Raw genomic sequence first — 9,108 nt, 5'->3', positions numbered from 1 at the left:
TCATCGAGACAGAGACGATGGAGATTGATTGCGGTTCGTCGAAGGACAAGCGAGATCCGAGGAGGGACGATCGTAAGCTGAGTACAACGTACGATATGTAAGTACCAATTAATAATATATTTATCATAAGAATAGATTTCGCGTTCTGAGATAAATATTATATATAATCTATTCATTTTTATCGATGGGAAGTCGTGATGCGGGCCATTTCATTTTGTTTCTGCGCGAATCTATTATTCGTGATCGATTATTGTTACAGCAATATCATACGTCTATCATAGAATTTTTCAAATATATTGATAATTATAGAATTTACTGGCTTAGATAGAAAATTTCTAGAGACTCGAGAATTTTTATATTACATGATTTTTTAAGATCTTTTATATTGAAAGTTTTTGTTAATTGTTATATTTTTACATTTTAAACGTGCGTATTGTCACATGTATAAAATATACATAATAGAAATACATGTATAAAATATACATAATAGAAATAAAACATGTATAAAATATACATAATAGAAATAAAATAAATATTAATAGTAAACATTAAATTGATTCTTTATTAATTTAATTAGTACAATGGCCTTTTGCGACGCGTTTTTGCATTGTTTAAAAGAGCGTAGAATTAAACGTTTATCCGCTGGCTGTCATCAGTCGGCAATAGAATGAAAGTTTGAAGAAGAGAATGAAAATTTCTCTTTCCTATCTCTGGCAAATCTGCGAATAGCACGGATAGTTTTCTTTTAAATACGGTCGTGTATATTGCATGCTTAAATTCATATTCATAAATGCATGTGTAGCATGAGAATAATTTTGTGTCGTGTCTAACACATATTTCTTTCAGTGAATAAAATATAAATTTAAAGTACTTGTGTTAGTAGGAGGTGGCACTGCGAAAGCACAAAAGAGCTTACGAAGGACGCTTTAAATGCGTGAAGGGGCTACAGGGAATTCGTTCAATCTTATTAAAGATTGAAGGAAAATCTACAATAATAAAATAACAAAACTAAACAGGAATAACAAACGGAATAACAATATAATATTTAGACAAATACAAAGAGATTACTTGTAAAAGCGCGAATTAAACCGCGTTGACAATTGAGACCCTTCATTGATCGATAAATTTTCTCCGCGTTTTGCTAATTTAAACCGCGTTGGGAATTGAGTCCCATCTTTATTAATTAATAAAATGGTAAAACTTTTTGCGATATTTAAACAACTACGTGCCGAGACTTGCGAAAGTTTTGGATAACTAAAAATTAGATTGTTAAATTTCTCGCGCCTATTTAAACGATTGCGTTTCGGGGCTCGCGATTATCTTTGTTAATTATAAATAAGACTGTTGGATTTCTCGCACCCATTTAAACGATCATTTTTCGAATACCGCGAACGTGGTAATTACTTAATAATAAAATTGATAAATATCTTGCGCCTATCTAAACGATCACGTTTCGGGGCACGCGATCATCTTTGTTAATTATAAATGAGACTGTTGAATTTCTCACGCCCATTTAAACGACCAAATTCCGGATATCGTGAACGTTGTAATTAATTAATCATAAAATTGAGAAATATCTCGCGCCTATTTAAACAATCGCGTTCCAGGGCACGCGATTATATTTGTTAATTATAAATAAGACTGTTAAATTTCTCGCGCCTATTTAAACGACCAAATTCCGGATCGTGAACGTTGTAATTAATTAATCATAAAATTGAAACGGCTGTGGTGAAAAAATCGGGGTAGGCGCGATTAATTAGTTACTAAACAGGCGGTAATTTGTACGCAATTTTCAAGTGCTAGTATTATAGAACGCACGCATGTTTACCCCCTGCGAGTTTTCGACGGTAGGAAGTTTTTTTAGAAATTGCTTTTTTAGAAATTTTTAGTTTGCTTATTTTACAAGAGTTATTAATATATCGCACGTATGTGTGCCTTCTGCGAATTTTTGATGATAGGAAGTTGCTTTTTTAGAAATTTATAGTTTGCTTAATTTACATGAATTAATAATAGAACGCACGCATGCGTGCCTTCTGCGAGTTTTCGACGGTAGGCAGTTGCTTTTTTAGAAATTTATAGTTTGATTAATTTACAAGAGAAAATAACAGAACGCACGCATGTATGCCTCCTGCGAGTCTTCAACGATAGGCAATTGTTTCTTTAAAAATTTTTAATTTGCTTAATTTGCAAGCGAATATAATGATTCTCATGCATATGCGCTTTCTGCGTATCTTCGAGGTGAAAAGTTGCTCTTTTAGAAATTTATAGTTTGCTCAATTTTCATGAGATAATTATTAAAATGTTGAATGTTCAACATTCCAGAGAGTCATTGTGATTGACTAAAGATTAGGTAGATAGGAAGGTAGTTTAAAGTGCTTTTTGATATATGTAAAATAATTATATAAGCTTTTTTTTTTTCATTTTATGAAAATACCTTTCTCTCTTCTACATATGTACATATACATATAAAGTATTCTTACATATTTTATTGTATGTACTACATTATAAACACGTACGTTTTTCGTGTTTCACTTCGATTTCAAGTTTTTTTTTTAATTTTGAATTTTTATAAATAGAAAATATATTGTTATTTGTTCGTATAAGAAATTTCTAAGTTCAATATAATATATTTTTATGCATTTTTATGCATAATATAATATATATAACAAATTAAAAGAATTGCCAGTGTATAATTGCATTTTAAAACATTTATGCTTTTAGGCTTTCATGTACGAAATATCTAAGATAACTTTATCATTATTATTATCCATCAGTTATATTTATTACATATGTATACATATAGCACGGAATAGAACCAAACAATATACATGATACGGAACATTGTCACGGAGACTGTGTCACTCGCCGGAATTATCCATATTTTGAGACAGGATTTTCGAATGCGCAATTTTTCGAGAATAAAGCCCCAGCAATCGATCTCGAAGAATGTATGTAGCACGGACACGAACCACGTCCACGTTCTCGTGTTATGATTTGATCGACAATGTTATAAGATAGACGTGGTACGTAGTTCCTTTTTTGAAAACGTGGATGTGGGGCGCTAGTGTACGGGGAAGATCGTCGGTCCCACACTAAAAGCCGGCGTGGCCGCTCTCACGCTTCTCTCTGTCTTTAAGTATGATTTTTCCGTACATCATACATACGTATATTGTCAGAGAGGATCCTGAGAGAGGCCAGACACATCGGTAAGTTCACCGGTCTACGTGACCCCTCGCCTGAGGGACCCTCCGTGAGGGTAGACCCATAGGAAAAAGAAGACGTGCCGGACACGTCCAGGACAGTCAGTTGCTGCAAAATTTAATTAAGTGACGTCGCGGCTGCTTCGATCAAGTGGTAACAGAAATCTATATTAATTCTGTACTTATAACTTTTTGCATGCCTATTTAACTGTCACACAACTACAAATTCGATGATTTTCTATCGATTTATTTGAACGCGTATTTCGCAAGATATATTCGACTGGAAATAATATATGTATACATTATGAACGTACGTGCGACAGCTGTTATTGACAATTATATTTTTGGATATCCACAACTTTATCTTGTATATACATATATTTATTAACTTGCATTTTAATGTGAAATCATAATTGTCATCTGAAGCGAATAGATATAATTATCTGTTTCTGATCGAAATGCAGAAAATGTGTGATTGCAAAAGGGACGCACAGCGTCGCGGCGTCGCGCGCCGCCACGCCGCGCCGCCGCATCGCGTCTTGGAGCGCAAAGTTGACCGCGCGAGACCCGAACGAAGCCCTTTATCCATCTTACAATTACCTAGTTGTATTTTTATTTTATTTGCAGAATGCGTTGGACACGGGATGAAGGATCTCGGCTCCGGAACTATTCCAACGTCGCGATTCATTTTTAATTGGTAAGCGAAGTTTGTATCAACTTGACATTTATTTCTTATAATATTTAAATATCGCATAAGATAGATTTGGTACTTGTTACATTGATAATTCTATCGAACATGTTTGCAATACTCGTTCCGAAGATTAGGCGTAGCGGCGCTCTTTTGCGCGTAAAGTTGACCGTCACCGCGCGGGAGCAAAACTGCTTTATATTCTTATTAATTGCATTTGCGTTTTACACATGCAGAATACGCCCTGATAAAAATTCCATTTTAAATAGATAAATGCGCCGCAGATATAGATAATATCCTGTCAGATTCTGCAATCAGATGCGGATATAGACATTTAAAACTTACAAGATGTATATATATAGAATGAATAAAATTCGTAATTACGTTTACTAAATTCGGATAAGTTCCGTTCCATTAAGAAATCAGTTAGTCTTTCTCATCGATTTGCGTTTACTATTCTATTAAAACCTGCAACATTTCTCAACAGTTTCTGTCCGTAATTGTAGGGACAAAAAATCTCGTAGTAAAACAGCACATTATTTTATCCGTTTCTAACGGAATTTTTACCAGGGCGACGAATACGAGATGGATCGATTCCAAAACAAGTAATATAAGTGAAATTAATATTAAATTTCATACATTATAATTTTTCTGCGGTCGTAATATAATTATAAGTACGCGTTGCATGATTAATATTGAGAGCATCGCATTATCGAAATATAACAGCAGCACGATCATTGTATTTTAGTAATTAATTATAATTGCGCTTAATTTTAATCGACAATTTATTTGTTTTAGCAAACAGATTGCTACGATGGAAAGGGAAGAGAGGAAGAGGCAAGCAAGATGGCCAGGTACGATGGCAAATTGCGAATAAGCATTTTATAATTTATTTTATTATTGGTTACAGATGGTAATTGTTCCTTTGCACGTATAATACATTATTTTAGATTTTAGATCTTTGTGTAATAGCATATTGCACGTAATATATGTATATTGGAATTAGATTTTTTGTTATTAAATTTGATAAAAATTAATATCTAAGAAAGCATTTTCATTAAATATACTATTCTTTTATTAAATGCATCTATCGAAATTACAAAAATGATGATACTTGCTTACAAAAATTATTCTTCTATACATTTATTTTAAACATTTTTATCTGGATATTTTTTGTAGGTTTCAGATTAGTGTGGTATATACTTCATTGTGATATGAATGCAATCAGAAAAAAATGTGACAATCTGTGAGAAGGTGGAGGAAGATGTTTGACTATTCGAAAATAGGAGCCTATAGGAGCCTAGGAGAGGCATCGTGCACCAGTGGAGCCACTTTGCGGTAAGCATTATATTGCTTATTTGCGTATTTAGTCGTTTCTTCTCATTTATTCGGATTGTTTTATTTCGATAATTTAAAATATAATATAATACTGAAAGGCGAAATTTTCTGTGCATGTAAAAATTTTTTTCGATTATTGATTATTTTGAACTTTAATTTAGATCTCATGTTGTATGTTGCAGAATCATCGTAGTTACTGTGGCTGATAATTCTGCTGCACATCGGTTCGGTGAGTGACTATTATTAGTATAATTTTATTATTGAGATAACGCATCTGAAAAATGTATATTAGACATATCGCATCGACATCATTATGTATTTATATTAGAATTTATCTTTATATTACATAAAATTTCATAGATCTGCTACCTGAAAATAGATAAATTATAAATACGGGCTTAAGAAAAATTAAATATTCAGTTTCCCGTGATCAGTTTTTGTGATACCGTATCACAGAAAACATCTTTCGTTTATTATTAATTTATTGCGAATTGCTAATAAAAATGGGATGATGTTAATAATATTATAGATAATTATTGGTAAAAGAATGCATTTTTAATAATCATCTTTTTAACGTCACGGTTTACGACTGTAGTTGCCGATTATATAAAATTAGCTATATTTGTGGTTACAATTAATTATTTGCATTAACAAATTTATAATAATTGGTATAAATTAGTTATAATTAATTATAAATATAGAACGCGCGGAATTTAGTTTACACTAATAATTTTAATTATAATTGAGTAAATAATCCGTTTTATGCATTAATTTTGCATCGATTTGCAATTTTGCATTGACCGCACCTTATATTTCGAAGGAGTGTCGTGATTACAAAAATTTTTCTTTCCCTATCACGGACAGGATTATCAGCAAATGGTATCGCGCGCTGAAGATAACGGAATACAAAAATATTATAGAAGCCCGTATTTATAATTTATCTATTTTTAGGTAGCATTCATAGTATAGATCTATAAAGTTTTATATGTAATATAAAGATAAATTCTAATACGGTTGGGGTTGCCGAAGAATTTTGCTGAGACAAACAAAGTTTGTGATAGTGTATCTGTCTGAGTTCTAAATACCGGAGATAATTATCTCAAACAATTATGCTGAGATGTTAATGCGTCGTAAGAGGGTTTCTCATTTCGTAGCTTCTTAAGCGACAAGGCAGCCTCCTTTGCGCGCTTAACGATCTTGTAGAGTTACGGCTAAGTTTAACCGCCCCTTCAGCATTATAGGTTGTTTCCCGGTTGGAGAACTCGGGTGGATAGGAGAACTTTATTGATTGCGAATCGGTGCCCAAGTTTTCCCCAAACATGAACGAGATGACATCAAATTGCGCCGTTCGATCACGATCGATCGTTCGGTGTTCCGCGTCGAGGTACGACCACCTACGACGTTCCACGACGACCTACTTGAAAAATTTTGAAATCAATTTCAAACTCGCGTCGGTTTATAATAATTTTTGATGAATCTACGACGTTCTATATGATATATAGAATGATGGGGGGGAGGGCGTGAAGGAGAAAGGTGGTGTTAAAATAGAAAGAACAACCGTAGAATTGACGTATGGATTCATACGTGAAGGTTTATTAGGACAGTAACGATGATTGCATTACATTCTCGTAACTTATGCGTGAGACGATCGGGCAAGAGCCTCAAAACAGAATAAGAAAATACATCCGCTGCTTTCAGCGGATACCGAAGTCGGTGCTCCGATCAACGGTCGGGCCTTTGTTCCGGAGCACGACTGCGATGCTTTCGGATAGTTTTAACCGCAGGACAAAGTTTGAAGCGCCCCAGGCGCAACTCGGATAACTCGACTCGTAGGTCCCAGTAATAGGCGGTACGAAAGGATAAAAGTTACGTTTCTAGGACTCAGGAGCGCACGCCGCTAGGCCGCCCCTCAACTTGCCTGATTACGGGGCGTTCCAAGCAATACATCGCTATCGAATTCCTGACGCGATTTGCTTATCAGTTTCTCTTTAGGCGTAAATACGGAAAATTAGCGATGAAAGAGATACACGATACTGTCCATAGGTTCGTGAACATATATATAATATATATATATATAACGATACTTTAACAAAGAATTTTCAACTTTAAGTACTTTTGCAGCAGGCTGCACTGCGTGTAAAGTTCCTCTCTTATCTTTGTGACATATTAACGTTGAAATAACAACAGATATTTCTTTCGTTGATAATTTTCTCTATCGTTTGAATTTACCACGTTTCCAAACTCATGGACAGTGGTATATCTTTACAAAAAAAAATATTGTCGTAAATTCGTCGTTGAATTTATATGCATATATTATAATAAATTAATCCTCAATCAATCAATCAATTGATTGCAAGCATCAGTTTCATGAAATTAACGCTAATTTATATATATTATAAAATTAATCAATTATATATAATTAGTCAATTTATATGTATACGCTACAATAAATTAACTCTCAATCGATCAGTTAATCGCGTAATAATCATGAAACGGATGCCATTGTTTTTGCAACGCATTGGGATGGATTGATAACAGAGAGATTTATACTTTCTCCGACTGTCAAAGCTGCGACCTACCGTTTCTCATATTGACTCCCTCGATTCGTGAATTATTAGAACGGCTTGAGACAGTATGGTAATGGTATGTATAGTGACAACGGTTGAAACGGGTCGAATGTAACAATATTTACATGGTGATAGTTACATATAAGCATTTAATAGTGCCAATTAAATATTCAATTTGCTAATAGTGTTACCCTCCACTTTTTTTCTCTCATTCTCCATTAACGTGGGAACAATAGAAAACGAAAATGATCCCCGGTCACACATCACGCACGCAGTTTCCTCTTATTTCTCGCACGCGACACGCAAACGTTACAAGTCATACATCGTGTGAACATACTTCCCTTGCAAAAATCAATCAGAAACTTTTAGGAAGAATTTTTACTAACACATATATTATAAACCTATTTAAAATTATAAAAAATATTATAAATCTATTTAAAAAGTACTCGACGTACGATAGAGTCTAACGTACACAATGACAGTATTGCTACCTAGTTATGTATCTATAGATACACAATTTGATATCGAGTTCATAGAAGTCCATTCTCATTCCTCACACTTGTATTATCTTCCATGCTGATTTTTCACATGAAAACATGCTAATTCGAAATCGTTCGGGCTCATGCTTTTCGACATGATTTTGTGCAAATACAATCAGATATACTGATTCACGCTCGACGTGCGAAGAACTGTTAGAATACGACACTATCTGGTTGTCATAATCGCTCGTAATAAGCTCGAGGAAATACATCGGGCCTATAAATTTACCTAACTTCTTTTCGAAATCATTTTTTTGAGAAAGTGAAGGAGCTTAATGTTATATTGACGTATTCAGCCGAATCTACAATGAGCCGAGTTCTCTTCTTCTATATTCCTCAAATTGTACGACCGTCATATAAATAATTCTACACACAGATTGTAGACTCATTGACAATGAGTACTGTATTTAGTCGTACCTCTGTGACAAAGCAGCATCAACATCAACAATCTTCAAAACGGACATTCGGTTCGATTCACATACATATCGTATGCGAAAATGCATGAAATTAACTTTGAAGCGGACTAGTATCTGTTTCATTAACCCTTTGAGAACTTAGTGCGTGTACATTCCAGCGGTATATATGTGCTCGTATGACTTTGCATAAAAAGAGCTGTATCAAATTATAAGTATAATGAAATCCGTGTCTCTCCCTTTCTCTTTTACATATTGATAAATATTTCATACAAAAAAAACATTTTTAATTTTCAAAGATATAATTTTGTATGAAAATAAAGCAATCTAATAAGATTTTGTTATTAAAAAACTCGATTCTCG

The sequence above is a fragment of the Wasmannia auropunctata genome, unplaced genomic scaffold (assembly GCF_000956235.1).
Source record: "Wasmannia auropunctata unplaced genomic scaffold, wasmannia.A_1.0 LD336030.1, whole genome shotgun sequence".
In the NCBI taxonomy this organism is placed as follows: domain Eukaryota; kingdom Metazoa; phylum Arthropoda; class Insecta; order Hymenoptera; family Formicidae; genus Wasmannia; species Wasmannia auropunctata.
The sequence above is the reverse complement of the archived record's forward strand: the minus strand, read 5'-3'. Positions refer to the sequence as shown.